Source organism: Heterocephalus glaber, unplaced genomic scaffold (genome assembly GCF_053883595.1).
Source record: "Heterocephalus glaber isolate CG9 unplaced genomic scaffold, H.glaber_assembly_v1.0 deba00000006, whole genome shotgun sequence".
In the NCBI taxonomy this organism is placed as follows: domain Eukaryota; kingdom Metazoa; phylum Chordata; class Mammalia; order Rodentia; family Bathyergidae; genus Heterocephalus; species Heterocephalus glaber.
Window position 1 is genome coordinate 807,503 of NW_028258136.1, and position 15,402 is coordinate 822,904.

General features: G+C 44.1%; 1 pseudogene; it reads right to left on the reverse strand.

Moving 5' to 3' along the window:
* Nucleotides 1–5,518: 5,518 nt before the first annotated feature.
* Nucleotides 5,519–7,485, reverse strand: LOC101707250 (phosphatidylinositol 4-phosphate 5-kinase type-1 alpha pseudogene; annotated as a pseudogene).
* Nucleotides 7,486–15,402: the final 7,917 nt, after the last annotated feature.

Consider the following 15,402-nt stretch of genomic DNA (forward strand, 5'->3'; position numbering starts at 1 on the left):
CCTGTAGATATTGGAGATAGATCCAGTATTCAGGGAGAATAAGCTACAAACACACATGCATGTGCACAAATCTGTGAACACACATGTGTGCACACACACACACCCCAAAGAAACTCAGTGATGGGAGGTGGAAAACCCTTTCACATATTTATTTAACATACATTTCTCTCTGAGTGAAAATCATTACAGGCAAGGGAATATTCCTGTTTAATTGAAAAGTGGAACAACCTCTGCAGGATGAAGGGGATTTAGAGATATTAATTGGTCTTTTCCTTTGTGAATCTCATCCCCACCTACAGAGAGGGGATAAGGAGAGGGAAAGAGAAGGGGGAGGGAGAGAGGAGATAAATTGAGATAGACAGAAAGAAAAGTCCATTCTGGACTTTCCTGAGACTGGAAAAGTGCTAGGAATTAAAGATATAAGCAAATACAAAGAACAGCAGATTTAATACAGATAGGTCCAAGGAGTTAGGGGATTTCAGAACTAAAATTAGAATCGCAGAAAAAGATCCAGAGGTCTTAGTGCATTACACCCAGCAAAGTGATTGTAGATGTCATTCTGTTAGTAGAATGTATATATGTCAGAGGTGGAGGAAGGGCAAGGAGACTTCATTCTGCTATTCTCAGGGGCAGGTCTTTCACAGAGATGCAGTACACCTTATAAGTTAAGCATACAGGTATTGATCAGCCTGGGTTTAAATCCTGGATTCTCCATTTGCTAGCCAAGTCACTTAGGGCAAGTTACTTAACCACTCTGTGTCCATGTCTCCCTATCTATAAAATGTGGATAATAATTGTATCTAACTTTGAAGTTATTAGGAGAATTAAATCAGTTAATACAGGTAAAGCCCTTAGAACAGCCATAACAACAGTAAGTTCACAATGAATTGTATATATTTTAAATCATATATTCATTAATATTAGATGAGCAATTACAATGTGCTACATATTATGGTGGCCACCAATGATACAAAGATGAATAAGTTCCGTTGATCTTTAGGGGAACCTAAAGTTTATGGTAGGGATATACAGGTAAGCAAATAAATCAAAACAGCATCTATTAAATTATACAGAAGGGAAATAAACCAAATTATCTGGGAAGACCCTATTCTGGGAGATTCAAGAAGACTTCATTAATCAGGCAAATGAAGCTGGATTGCCAGGATGAAAGGGATTCAGGTGGAGAATGGCAGGAAGAGGGCACTCAGGAAGAGGAAATGGCACAAATCAAGTCATAGAGGCACAGGAAGTATCACATAGTCAAGGAAAAAAGGTACTGTGAGTGCGGAGACCACCTCTCTGTATGGAATTGGGCAACTATGGGTTAACTGTATTATTGGACAACTATGGTTAACTAGGAACCATGCTCTTTGTGAAAGGCACCTTAGTAACCATGACAACTTCTGTAATCTGTCACCAAAGAAGCGTAAGGGACTCCTCCACTGCTCTGCTTTGTGTAAATCCTGCTTGCTATATTCCCAGGGAAACACCAAGGGAATTAAGCTTCATAAATGTAAAAAGAGGTATATAAGGAAGTGCAAACCTCTTTTCTGGGCTCTCAAGACTGACAAGAGTCACTTGCTGAGCCACTGGCATTATTAAAAGCTGATTTGCTCCTTTTTCGTGAATCAGAGTGGTCTGTCTGGGAATCTCATGCAGTTTCCTGCTGCAGTGTACTTTAGTGTTGGGATATAGATGGCCAGAGGGGATGAAATGAGGGTAAGGAGTAGTGGAAAAGATTTTGAGAAGGCAAACAGCATGCAGACCATGATGATACTGTATGACACCTATCCTACAGGAAGTGGGGGCCATTATGATTTTCTGTTTGGTTTTTTTTGGGCACCAGGGATCGAACTCGGGTCCTAGTGCTTGCGCAGCAGGTGATGAAACCACTGAGCTAAACGCCTGGCCTTCCATTATGATTTTCAAGTAGGTGAGAGACACGATCAGGTCTGAAAAGTTGAGACATGCATGCAGCTCAGTGTCTGGCACTTAGTAGGAGGTTACTAAGTGAGGGTTAGACAAATGCATGTCAACTCTGTGTAGTATGAGTGTGTAGGAAGGATCCTCAGTGGGAGCCTGAAAGCAGGGAATTAGGGGGCTTTGCAATAGTCAGGGTAAATGACAGAAGCTAAACTGAGGTGGTGATAATGATGATGTATGGAACAGTCACAAAGGTGACAAAATGCCTTTCAGAAACGCACTAGAGTTTAAGAGGGATGTCAAGAAGTTAGAAAAAGCCCAGTATGAGGAAATCCTATTTACAATTGTGTGAAACCAATAATAAACATTGGAATAAGCTGGGTGTTGTGATATACACCTGTAAACCAGCCCAGCCTTGGCAACTTAGTGACTTAGCAAAACTCTGTCTCAAATTAAAAAATAAAAAAGGACTGGGGTTGTAGCTCAGTACAAAGCCCCTGGGTTCAATCCCCAATAATACACACACAGACATACAGGAATAACCATAACAAAAGGTGTTCTGGCTATAAATAATGAAAACTTTAAAACTATTAAGGGACATTAAAACCTGGGAGCTCTTTTATCCTCCACAATCCTGTATCACTGGGCATACAGGTGGGATAGGTATACTTATGCTTCTCAAAGTTAAATGTAAACCATCGTCTCTTTCTCCTCCCTAAAAATCTCCCCATCTTTGAGTTTACTGTCAGAAGACTACTACCTGTCATCTTAGTACCACCCAGTAGCAGCTCCTGGGGTCATTACCCCTCATTTCTTTCAGATTTTAGCTCCAGGTCATTTTCACTCTCATCAATTATTCCTCTGTCTAACTCTTGATGGTTTTAATAATCACTAAGATAATAGTCATCTGAAAGCCCTGCTGACCTCCTGTCCTCCCACAATCTTGTTGCCTCCTCTACCTTGGCCATGAATTCCTATGTTCATACCCTAATAGCTTTTGTCCTAACCAATAACTGAACTTCTGCATGATCTCCAATTTCAAGCATTCTCGTTTCCAATCACCATCTCCTATTTCCCCTGTTCTCTTCTTCTTGTATTCCAGTCCCAACAAAACTTAGACCAAAGCAGGATAATCCAATGGTCTCAATTATTTTCCGTAGCCTCCAATCCTTTGCACTGTTGCTCCTTCAATTTGTTGACTCACAACCTCACTTTCCTCCCTACTCAGCTTAAATTGGCACGCTCAATCACCAGAATGGGTTTCTTACAGACATTCTAACTTCCCTACCTGACTCCCACTATGTGAGCTTGATCGGCTATCTGACAGCCTTGGGAGAATTCAGCAATCCGCCTCCTCTGCACTGCACTCAAGCAGCTGAAAAGTACCTGGAGGAAAAGATAAGACCATCAAGTAAGGCTCTAATGTTACCTAGAAATTATACTGCATTTCTATAGTTATCAACTCCCTTGTTTTCCTACCTGAAAATGGCAGATACTCTTCTCTCTGCTCAAACTGCCAATAGCTCATTCCTTATCAATACTCGGAGCTGCCAACTTTGTTTCCTGTTTCACAGAGAATAGTTGGCTCACGGGCTCCCCCCACATCTTACCACCCCCTCCTTGTATTTGTGTCCATACACCCTATCCTTTGTCCTATTTCTACACTCGATCTTAGCCAAAAGACCGAGAAGCGATCCTTTGTCCTATTTCTGTGAATGACCTGTCTATGTTCTGGCTAAGTGAATTCATTTACTTATGCCTAGACCTGATTATCTTTCTTACTTAGGGACATTGCTCTAGCAACTCCCCCTTTCCTTCTCTGTATCATAAAATTATCCTTTCAATGACATAGTTTTTAGTCACCATATAAACATGAGGTTATTTCTCTCATTTTATTAAAACTTTCTTTGATTTCACTTCTTTTTCAATTATCTCTTCATAATTCTCCTTCCCAGTTCACCAAAACTCTTAATTGCTTTTCTTCTTTTTATTCTTTTTCTTTAAATTTTAATACATTAAAACTAGATATTTACTACTTTTAAATTGCATTTGCCATTTCTGATCAATACAAAGTAGAGGCAAATAGGGGCCAGAGGTGTAGCTCAGTGGCACTGTGCCTGCCTGGCAAGCACAAGGTCCTGAGTTCAATCCTCAGTACCAACAAAACAAAACAAAACACACAAACAAAGTTGAGGCAAATAGCAACACTTCATAAAAATGTTGAGTCCCCATTCCTTTCCCTAAAACCCTCCCTCAAATATTCCCTCCTACCCCTTACAAAACTATATCCTGAACAAAATACTTAAATACATGGATAGTAATTAAATAAATAGTAAGTTAAATTAATAGTGATTAAATAAATTAAATAAATAGTAAATTATGAAAAAATAGCAAGAATTGTTGGTTTTCTTCTTCTAAAAAAGAACATGGTAGCAAAGACAGGGAGCCAGAAACTGGTTGGGGGTGTCTAATATATAGACAGTTACTTGGGGTACAGGCTAACCTGCTACCATGGTAGGGTGGGGTGGAGAGGAGACCATAGGACTTTGACAACCTATCTCAGACATCAGGTTACCTTCTTCCCCTGAGAAGAGCAGACCAATCAGATGGACAACCACAACTCAGAGATGGGGAGGAGAGGGCTTATGGGCCCCTTTTCCAAATCCCCTGCATGAAGAGTGGGAACAGGGAACAGGCACAGCCATGAAGTCATTGAGGCAAGTGTCTGCTGGCTCCCATGAGCTGAAGAGAACCTTCTCTCGCCTCACTGACATGGACTGCCTATCTGACAGACACAGGTATCTCTGTCTACCACAGCTCCACAAATAGCAGAACACTGCTCAAAAAGACAGGAAGAACAAAGAAGAAATCTCCTTTGAAGAATGGTCTAAAATTCATCTGTTAAATCTTCATATTTAGAAAAATGACTAGAATACATTGCAAACTGCAAAGTATTAGTGACCATTATGACCTGGCAGTGAGTGGAGTCCTGTCTAGGAAGAGCTCTTACCTCCTAGTCTGCAGCAGCCCATTATTTTAATAAAAGGGCCAAAGATGGCCCCATGTCCCATCCTTTTTATCCTTTCAGTCTTAAGAATGTCTTCATCCTATGAGGAGCTGAAAAGGAGCTGCTTATGGCAGAACAATCACATTTCTGTTTCTCAAACACTGGGGCTCACCTGCAGGAACCCTATGGACAGGTATCTCTGACTTTTGGAGTTCTGATCTAAAATTGGCTTGAAATTGTGCTGTGTGCCCTTTGTTCTTATACTTTTTAAAGAAAAAAGAAGAAGGATAGAGATGGTTAAACACCCTTATTCCTCCCAAACCCTTTACAATTCCGGAGGTCTTCCTCCAGGGATCAGAGGGAAGAAGGCAGGGGATCCTGTACCAGCTGTCTGTCCTGAGGAAATGAGAGTCCAGCTCCTGGTGAAAGGTTTATGATGGGAGGAGAACCACAAAGTCCAGCAAGTGCACTTGCAGCACAAACAATGGGAGTTCTAAGAAACTCAACTGTGGAAGCCAAGGCTGGCCCATCAGAACTCCTTGCCAGCCAACTCTGGAGCGGAAGGGTTGCTGCTGTCCTCAACTGTCCAAGGCACTAATGCCCACTCAGAGGATGGGGAAGAACTGCTTCCTCCTCATGAAGGGGATGGAGAGCTCCCCCAGCTCCATATTAAACTCATTTTTTGTTTGTTTATGATGACCAAGAAGGAAACTGAGCATTCCTGGGCAAAGGCTGACATCTTGATATCACAGAGACAGTGGGGTCTTGTTTCTGGTCTTCTGAGGTTTGTTGCTCAGTGGGGAACTCCTCCTCTGTAATTTCAAACTTTTCCAAGGCTGAACTCATATTTAGTACTTGCAAAGTCTCTCCAACTACATGTGAAATACCAGGGCCAGAACAGGTGGGTCTTCACTGACTTCCTCCACAGGTGGAGTCTGAGGTAAAACATCAGGATGACCAAAGTAGATGTCTGGCTCCACTTCCACCTTTGTTGTCACTTGTGCTCTGTGCTCCCCAGAGACCGATGGCTGGTAAGTAATACAGGTGTTGCTTCTGGGGCCTGCTCACTGAGAGAAAGATGAACCAGACTTTTTGGAAGGAGGAGGCTTCAGGGGGATCTTCTTGAACACTGTATTGCACATGGAGGACTGGAATCATTCAGCATAGAAGCCTGGACAGTGCATGATACAGTGTCCCCATCATGTACCAGTGCTTTCCAAGAGTGCTCCAACTTCTTAACAAACCTGTAAAACTGCAAAATATCAATGATGCCAATATAAAGCAGGAGCCTTTCCAATTGTGGGCAGGGATGGCACCCATGTGATCATCGGTTTCCATGGTACCACCTCATCAAGCCTCGCCCTGGATGCATTCCATGGCTGTGGAATACAGAGCCTTTTGGGAGGTTGGTTTACGTGTGTCAACTGTGTACTATGTTTCATTGTTTAAGAGCTCTCGTTGTGCATGATCTATGTTGTGGATCAACATCGAGTCCATTATCTTGAAGCTCTGAAGCACCAGACATTCATGTTGCAGGGTCTTAGACAGAGTGTTGTACATGTCAGCATCCAAGAAGAGACCATCAGACATGTCTTGTAGGAAGTCCAGGTCTTTAAAGGTTGGCAGAGGCTTCCCTTGCTCTTTCTGAGAAGCATACCATTCGTAGGTGGAGCCCTGGAGGTCATATTTGATATGCATCCTGACTGACTGTGGTAAGAAACTGTTCGTCATCACAATCCGAATGTTCTTTCCCCCTGGCAGCACACAATACAGTACGTAGAATTTAGGCAGCAAAGTGTGAGAGTTCTGGTTGAGGTTCATGTAGTAACCAGGAAGCAGCTTCTGTAGAAACTCTTCTTCTTTATGCTGCACCGTCTCAATGATGAACTCATCACTGGACACATAGAAGAGGGAACCACTAGCTCCAGAATTGCAGAGTTCAATCAGTGGCTTACTGCAGAAGAGTACAAGTAATCATCAGGCTGGATGCCAAACAGCTCCTGAAAGCAGCAGAAGGCAACAGATGCATAGGCCTTGAACCAGAAATCACTGTAGTAATGAACAGGTGTGAGGTTGCTCCCTTCACTGGGAAAGAGATACTCTCCACCACGTAGAAGTCTTGTATGAGGACATCCTGCTCTGCTTTGGTACTCAGACTCCCCACAGTGTGAGTAATGCCTAACTGGATGGAACCTTTCAAACCTGATGACATTGTCTTTTTATACATTGTCTCTCCTGAAGAATCAACACTTCGGTGGCCTATTTTCTTGATGGTCATGCCAGTGGCATAAGGCACCTCAGATGCACAGGTCTCTTGATTCCAGGTGCTGCTGCTACATACATTCCATTCTTGTTACACCTCCTTTCTTACTCAAATGCTCGTATTTTCTATGGGTTGGTTCTATTTATTCTTGAATCCACTCTAGGCAGATATTGCCTCCACTGGTCTACCAAATCTACTTTCAACAAAGCCAATAGTGACATCTACATTCCAAAATTCAGTGTCACTCTCAATCTTCAACCTATTTATCTTAGTCCATTCAGGTTATCACAAAAATGTCATTGACTGGGTAGCCTAAATAACAAAGACTTATTTCTCAGCACTCTAGAGACTGGGAAGTCCAAAATAAAGAGGCTGGCAGATTCAATGGTGAAAGTCTGAGGTCTGCATCTTGCTTTATAGAAGGATATCTTCTCCCTGTGCCCTCATGTGGTGTTTTTATTCATTGATTCATTGGTACTGAGGATTGAACCCAGGGCTTCTGTACTGAGCTAGATTCCCAGCCTGTTTTTATTTTGAGACAGGGTCTTGCTATGCAGCTAAGTTGCCCAGGCTGAGTTCAAACACTCTGGCTCAGCCTCCCCAAGGGATGGGATGGCAGGCATGTACCACCATGCTCGGCTTCCAGGGCCTATTTGATGAGGGCACTAGTCCCATTCATGTGGGCTCCCTCATCATGACCTGATCACCGTACAGTGGCCTCAAATACACATCCCCTTGAAGCTTTGTCCTTCAACATATAATTTGAGGGACACAAACATCCAGTCTGTAATACTGATTCTTTCTGCTCCATTTCCATTGCTCTTCCTTCTCTTTCATTTGGTTTCTCTTTTCTTAGTTTCTATTTTCAGGTTCCTCTTGTTTCTCTGGCCCCTTCTTAGTCTTCTTTATTCTTCCTCAATTCCCTAACTTCTAAATGTTAAGAGTACCCAAGGGCTCAGTCCATCCTAAGTGCAATCTAAAGCCAAAAGATATAACAATATATTTGTAAGACCGTGGGCCTTACCAAACGCTCCAAGGAGCTGACTACAGTGAAGATCACCTGGGAGGGAACACACTGGACAAGTTGTAAAACAGACCTTTATTAGTCTGGCCAGACGGCACTCTCCAAGCACCAAGCTTAGAGAGGCGAGAGGCTCAGAGCCTGAGGTCCTTTTATAGGAGATGCTAGGGGGAAGTTGGCAAGCAGAAATACAAAAGCAAATGCAGAAGGAACTTTTACAGATTGTTCTTAAGATAACATATTCAGATATGGAGTTGGGCAAGCATGACGGAACACTGCACACACAACAGACCTTCCTGGCACAACAACAAGCACAGTCCTGGAACTCGATGTCTACCTGGTGATCCGTAACAGAAGCAGACAAGATGGGGCCCTATTACAAAATGGAGTACAAAATGGAGTAACTGTTGTTCAGTCTCACAATATTGACTCATTTGGCTTTTTTTTTTTTTTGGTACTGGGGATCAAACTGGGGTCCTTGCGCTTGCGCAGCAGGTGGCGAAACCACTAAGCTAAATCCCTGGCCCATCATTTGACTTTTTTTAACCTGGCAAAAATATTTCAAAGATAAAAGTTTAGTGGGAAACTGGGGGAAAATTGTAACATACATATGAGATAAAAATAATAAATTTCCCCAATGCCCTAACAGGGCAAATCATAGAAAATTATGCAGGCAGCCAATAAACATATAAAAACATGCTCAAGTTCCAAATACATGAATATTATGAACATTAAATTCATATTTTATTTGTTGAATTGTAATATAGAAAACATTTTTGTAATAGTCATGGTGAACAAACAATAATAGCTCTCATACACTGCTGCAGAACTGTCAGTTGTGGCAACAGTTTGAAGGGCAATTTGACAATATCTATGAAAATTGTAAATGCATGTTTCTGTCATAAAATTTGGGGTCAGTTTACATAATTTATGGAACTTATTATGCCTTCTAAGGTGCAGTTTTCTCGTCTGATAGAGTAGCTGTGCAGCAGGGTTCCTATGAGCATTACAGGAGATTATGCCTGCAAAGTGCTCAGGTCTGGTTCCTTGTCTATCTTTTCCACTACTGGTAACCTGCACATCAAGAACTGTGTCTCAAGTCAGACATAGGTGCACACCTACGATGCCAGCACCTCTGGGAGGCCTGTAGTCTCAGCCACTTAGAAGGTTGAGGTGAGAGGATTGCTTGAGCCAAGAAGTTCAAGACCAGCCTGGGCAACATACCAAGACCTTATCTCAAAAAACCAAAAAGCAAAACAAAGCAATGCTCTGGGACCCTGAGGCAGAAGGATAAAAAACAAAACAAAACAACAGCAACAACAACAACTAAAACAACTCTCCAAAACCAAAGACAAAAGACTATATTGTAAACAGGCATGGTGGCACACACCTGTAATCCCAGCAGTCAGGAGGCTGAAGCAGGAGAATCACTGCAATTTTGAGGCCAGTCTGGGACACATAGTCAGTTCAAGGCCAATCTGAATTACATAGTGAGACCCTGTCTCAAAAAAATAAATAAGAGGAGGGCCAGGGATTTAGCTCAGTTGTTTCGCTGCAGCAAGCACAAGGACCCAAGTTCGATCCCCGCGTACCAAAATAAATAAATAAGAAAGAAACAAAGTATTGTAGAGATATACACATATGCAAAAGTGTGTATGTAAGATGTTTATTTATAGCAATTGTTTATAAAACAAAACTACAGAAACAAAAATTTCCATAAATATGGAACTGATTACAAATGTATGATAAATCTATGCAATTGAATATTAAGCAGTCAGTAACAAAGATAGAGATATGAAATGATTCCCTAGAAATATTAATGAATTAAAAAAAATTTACTGTAGTGTCTTTTATTTTATTTTATTTTTTATGGTACCAGGGATTGAACTTGGGACCTTGAGCTTTCAAGGCAGGCACCAAAACCACTGAGCTAAATCCCTGGCCCCTTATTAATAATTTTTTTTTTTTTGGTACCGGGGATCGAATTCGGGTCCTTGCACTTGCACAGCAGGCAGCAAAACCACTGAGCTAAATCCCTGGCCCAATTAATAAAATTTTAAAGGCAGTAGGAGGCCTGGGTATGTAGCTAAGTGACGCAATGCTTGCCTAGTATGTGCAAGGCCCTAGGTTTGATCCCTGAACTGCAAAAAGAAAAAAAATTTAAAGACTTCAACTTTTAAAAAGTAACTAAAAGGTAGGTTATAGAAGAGTATAAATAGAAGGATCACATTTGTGTTTTCAGAAAGGTGTTGTTAAAAATCTAGAATCATACACAAGAAATCATCAGTAGTTACCTCAAGCAAGTGGATCTGCAGGACGAAAAAGAACTAAACAATAGGGCACAGATTGTATACTGTCTTACACTGTTTGGGTATTTCTGCATGTGTATGTTATAACTATAATAATTGTTTTGGGTTTTTTTTTGGTACAGGGGATCAAACTCGGGTCCTTGTGCTTGCGGGGCAGGCAGTGGAACCACTGAGCTAAATCCTCGGCCCTTAAAAATATTTTTAAAACTAGAGAAAGAGAGCTTCTAATAGAGGATCAGGAACAATGGTAAAGGGAAGAGAGGGAGAAAGGCTAGAAAAAGTGTGTACTGAGTTGTACTCTGGTGTGCTGAGTTGAAGACTGCTGCCCCCTTTTATGACCACCCAAACTTCAGGCTGTGACCTTGGGGCTGCAGTGTCAGTGGTAGAGGGTATGCTTAGCATACACAGGGCCCTGGGTTCAATCCCCAGCATAGTGACCTTGTTTGGAATAAGGTTTCTGCAGGTGTAATGAGTTAAGATGGGGTTTGCACTGGATTGAGGTGGTAGATCCCAATCCCAAGACTGGTGGACCTCATGAGAAGAGATGATAGAGACACACATGGTGGAGAGGGCTGTGTGGAAGGGGAGGCAGATTAGAGGGGTGAGGCTGGTGGTGCAGCTCAGCAGTAGAGCACTTGCCTCACAGACCCAAGGCTTTGGACTCTCCCTAGACTTTCTTACATCTGTACTTCGGGCAGGGGTAGGAGGATTGGATTAATGCATAGGTGAACTGAGGAATGCCAAGTGTTTTTAGTAACCTCTAGAAGCTGTAAGAAGCAAGCAAGGAAGGAGCCTCCCTAGAGCCTTCATAGAGAGCAAGGCCCAGCAGGCACCTTGATTTCAGACTTCTAGGCTCCAGAGCTAGGAGAAAAATTCCTGAGGTTTTAAGGCACCTAGTTTGAGGCACTTTGTTATAGCAGCCCTATGAGCAGTCCTAACAGAAAGAGAGAGAGACAGGGATGGAGAAGACTAATGGGCCCAGAGGGGGCAGCTGTGAGAAGACTATTTAATCTGATATGTTCGCTAAATAAGTATTTATGGAGTGTTCGTTCTATGCCTAGCTTTATTGTGAGGAACCAAGAAAGTTCCCATTCTCCTTAGCCTTTATCACACCTGCACTGAGATGTGGGCATTTCTGCCAGTTGCCTCCCGATTTCCAGACTTGCTGGGCTGTGTGGCAGCGTGTCTCCCCTGTGGGGAGAGGGGCACTCTCCCCTAGGGGTCCCTGGCTTATTACCTCTGCAGCTACAGGGGTTGAGCCAACAACTCTGGCTCCTGCCGGGCTGCTCCTGCTGTGTGCCTTCCAGCTGCGTACCTGATCTTTTCCCTCTGATCCCCCTCCCATTTGGCCCTCTGGCCCCTCCTAGCTGGGTCACTGCCCCCTGGCATTCTTACTCTGAAGCCAGCAGCCCTGCTGGGCCATTCACAGGCATAGCCTAGAGGAGGTGGAGGGTGGATATTAGGTTCTTCCCTCCCCACTCCCCACAAAACCTCACAGACACATATGCTCAATGTGTATTTGGGCCCTGGGAAGGGGTCCAGGCAGAGAGAGTGATGGGAAGGTAGAAGCTCAGGGGGGGGGGGGGGGATGCAAATGGACTAGGCACTGTGTGTGTGTGTGTGAATTGGAGGAGGCAGAGGTAGTAATCAGTGTGTGACTGAGGGGAAGGGCTGTCCTCAGACTGCCCTCCTGGGCAATCACATGCCAGCAGCTTCCTCCACTACCAGCTGGCATGCAGACTTTGGACCACCAAGAAGTCTGACCGCACAGCCCCCAGCTTGGCCACTGAAAATTCCCAGCCACATTCTCTGGCCTTGTGCTGGCACAGGGCCAAGGAAGTTAGCCCAGGGTATCTAGTCTTCCCCACCCCCCCCTTCAGTGTAGAGGAGTGGAGAGTTCCTTTAGAGGTATGTAATTCCCCAAACACCACTTCCCTTTCATATTCTCTATTCTTTCTGGAAACCTTCCTACCCAGAATACCACCTTGGAAAAAAGATACTTATCCTCATCTGCCTTATAAACCCCTGGCCCCATACGCTTTTCTATGGCTCCACTTGTGAACACACACACACACACACACACACACACACACACTTCTTCCCAACAAATGTCACAACCTTATCAGAAAAAAAATTCCGTAACTCTGTAAATTCAACACTTTCCATCTTCCCTGTTACTCTTTTTTTTTTTTTTTTTTTTTTTGGTGGTACCAGGGATCGAATCCGGGTCCTTGTGCTTGCAAGGCAGGTGGAGAAACCACTGAGCTAAATCTCCCCACCCCCACTACTCTTCTTTCTGTCCCCTCCTGTTGAAAAAGTGCTTTTATTTTTCTTATCCTTTCTAGAATGTGGATTGTACATATTATTGGTAAAAACCCTGGAAAAGAGGTAGAAGAAAGAGGCCATGAACTCAACTCTGACTCTTTCTTCAGCCTAAGGTGGAAGATTATAAATCAGCTGCACTGACACTAGATAAAGTCCCTCTGATTCCAGTGTTTAGCTTCTACACAAGCATTTCCAGTGCACCAGTTAGAAAATGGAGAGAGATTCAGAGTTATCTACCCTCCTCTAAGCAAGCAGCAAAATCCAAAGAGGTAGTGATTTGGGAATGAGAACATGTAATAAGTGGACAAGTAGAAGGCAAATCCTTTCCAAAACTGCCTTCAGGAGCAGCACACAGGGAAGGCAGACTTGAAAGGGTACCAGGCCAGTTTCCAGGATGCTCTGGAAACCATGAGTAAAGAGGGAAGAGAAGAAAAGGGCTGCAGAAGAGCCAGAAGGTGGGGCTTCCACAGGGCCCTCTCTGCTTGCTCTGGGCTCTACCCTCTGCCAGACCTGGGGAATCTAGAGACACTGGGAGTTGCAAGTGGGGAGTGGAGGACAGAAAAGGGGAACTTCTGCTATGGTTGGTAGGTACTTATTCTTTGAGTCATCTGTCTTGAGTACTCAACCCTCTTTTAACTTTAGGTCTGAGTTGGTTTAAAATAAATTTTCTATTCTTTTTTCTGATATCCTTCAGTAGAGAAAAATTTTATTATTATATGCTTCTAATACATAACACATCCATTCATCATGGGATATTGGTACAAATACATATCACATCTTCTAGAGATGCTAAGACAAGAAAGCAAGAATAGCAAAAAATGAGAAGGAAAAAGAGAGGAAGATATCAAAAAGAGGTGAGAAATAGAAGAGGGACAGGAGATTGCACCGGGAGAGTCCTAAAAGGGAGGAGAGTAGTTCTACTATTTGTGCAGCCTCCAAACACAGATGACAGGGATTAGAAAGCGGCCTTGCCCACGGGCTGTGCTGGCCGCCTCTGCTCAGGGAACCCTGAGCAAATATGTCCTGATCCCCACATAAAGGGCCTATTAACTTCGTCATCTCCGGAAACAAATCCGATAACAGGGTGACAAGCCCCTAGACGCTGGCGGGCCCTGTGTTTGCTGAGAGGCCGGCTGGGCCAGGAGCAAATCAGGGGATTAGGATGGAGCAGGATCTGCACGGAGGGAGGGTTTCCAGCCTTTCCTGCTCCAAAGCAGGGCCTGGTGCCAGGAGGCCAGATTTCTGTCCTGGTTGAGCGTCTGATGTGATGGAACCCACGTGACCATGCTCAGCAGGGGACTAAGTAAAGAATCCCGGAGTCATGAATCTGAAGTGTCAGAGCAGATCAAGTGGTTCAATTTCTCCTTAACAGGTGAGAAAACTGAGGTCAACAGGGAGGGCTAGAAGGATGACGTCTTGTAATTGGCAAATGTAGGACAGGAGCTCACTCCTGGGTTGCTCATTCCTGAAGGGACATATTTCTGGTGGCAAAACACAGTATATCCCCTACCATCTCTCCCACCTGAATGCCACCTGGCCCATAAGCAAGGCTGTCGAGTGAGGGGCAGATGTACAATCCTACCTCTTAATATTCTACCTGTTAAGATGCTAATATGAATATGTTAATATTGGAAAGAGTGTGTCCCTAGCCCCTTTCCCTTCTACCCCCAGCCTGTCTCAGCCTCAAGGCCTGCCCAGATGTAAACCTGTGAGGCACCAGGGTCTTAGTTCAGCACTGGCCGATGAGGTGCTGAAAGAACAGCTCCCAAGATGCTGACTCCCGCGGGGCCACCCAGTGTGGGCCCTATCTGCTACTTGTGCTTCCTGCCTTGCCAAGTGTGGTCCAGAGCCGAGGCGAAGAGGCAGGAGGCTCCACCCGAGGCGTGTGGACTGAGGGAGGAATCTTGGGATGGGACCCTCACCCCTTAATAGCGTCCAGGGCTCGCTCCAAACTCTGTTTCAAATGCTCTGCTTTGCGTGTGTGTGTGTGTGTGTGTGTGTGTGTGTGTGTGTGTGTGTGGTACCAGGGATCGAACTCAGTTCCTTGCGCTTGGGAGACAGGCGGCAGAACCACCGAGCTACATCCCCGGCCACAAATGCTCTGCTTTTTGACTACACCGGGATTTATGACTGCATAGCACACTCTCCTCTGACCTGGACCTATTCAGCGTCTCCTCCCGGGTCGGAAACAGTCTCTCCACAAAGACTGTTTCACCTCAGAGCCTAACAGCAAAAGCTCCGCTGCCATTCACCAGAGCCCCGCCCCGGATGGAAATGCCCGGGATCCCCTTCCCCACATACACCCGAACGCTACCTCCAGTCTAGGAGAAGCGCACATGTGTGTGAGAGTGGGGGACTGGAAGAGATTCAGGTAGAAGAACGCAGAAAAGTCAGAAGGGGTCATGCACCCCACCCCAAGAATGGTCACTATCAGGATTGAACCTATTTACACAAATTTTACATCCATCCAGTCTCTAAAAGCATTCGCCTTTATAGAAACAGCATTGCTGTTTGTCCTAAACTTCTTGGTCCCCCTTCAGTGTTCTAAAAAATG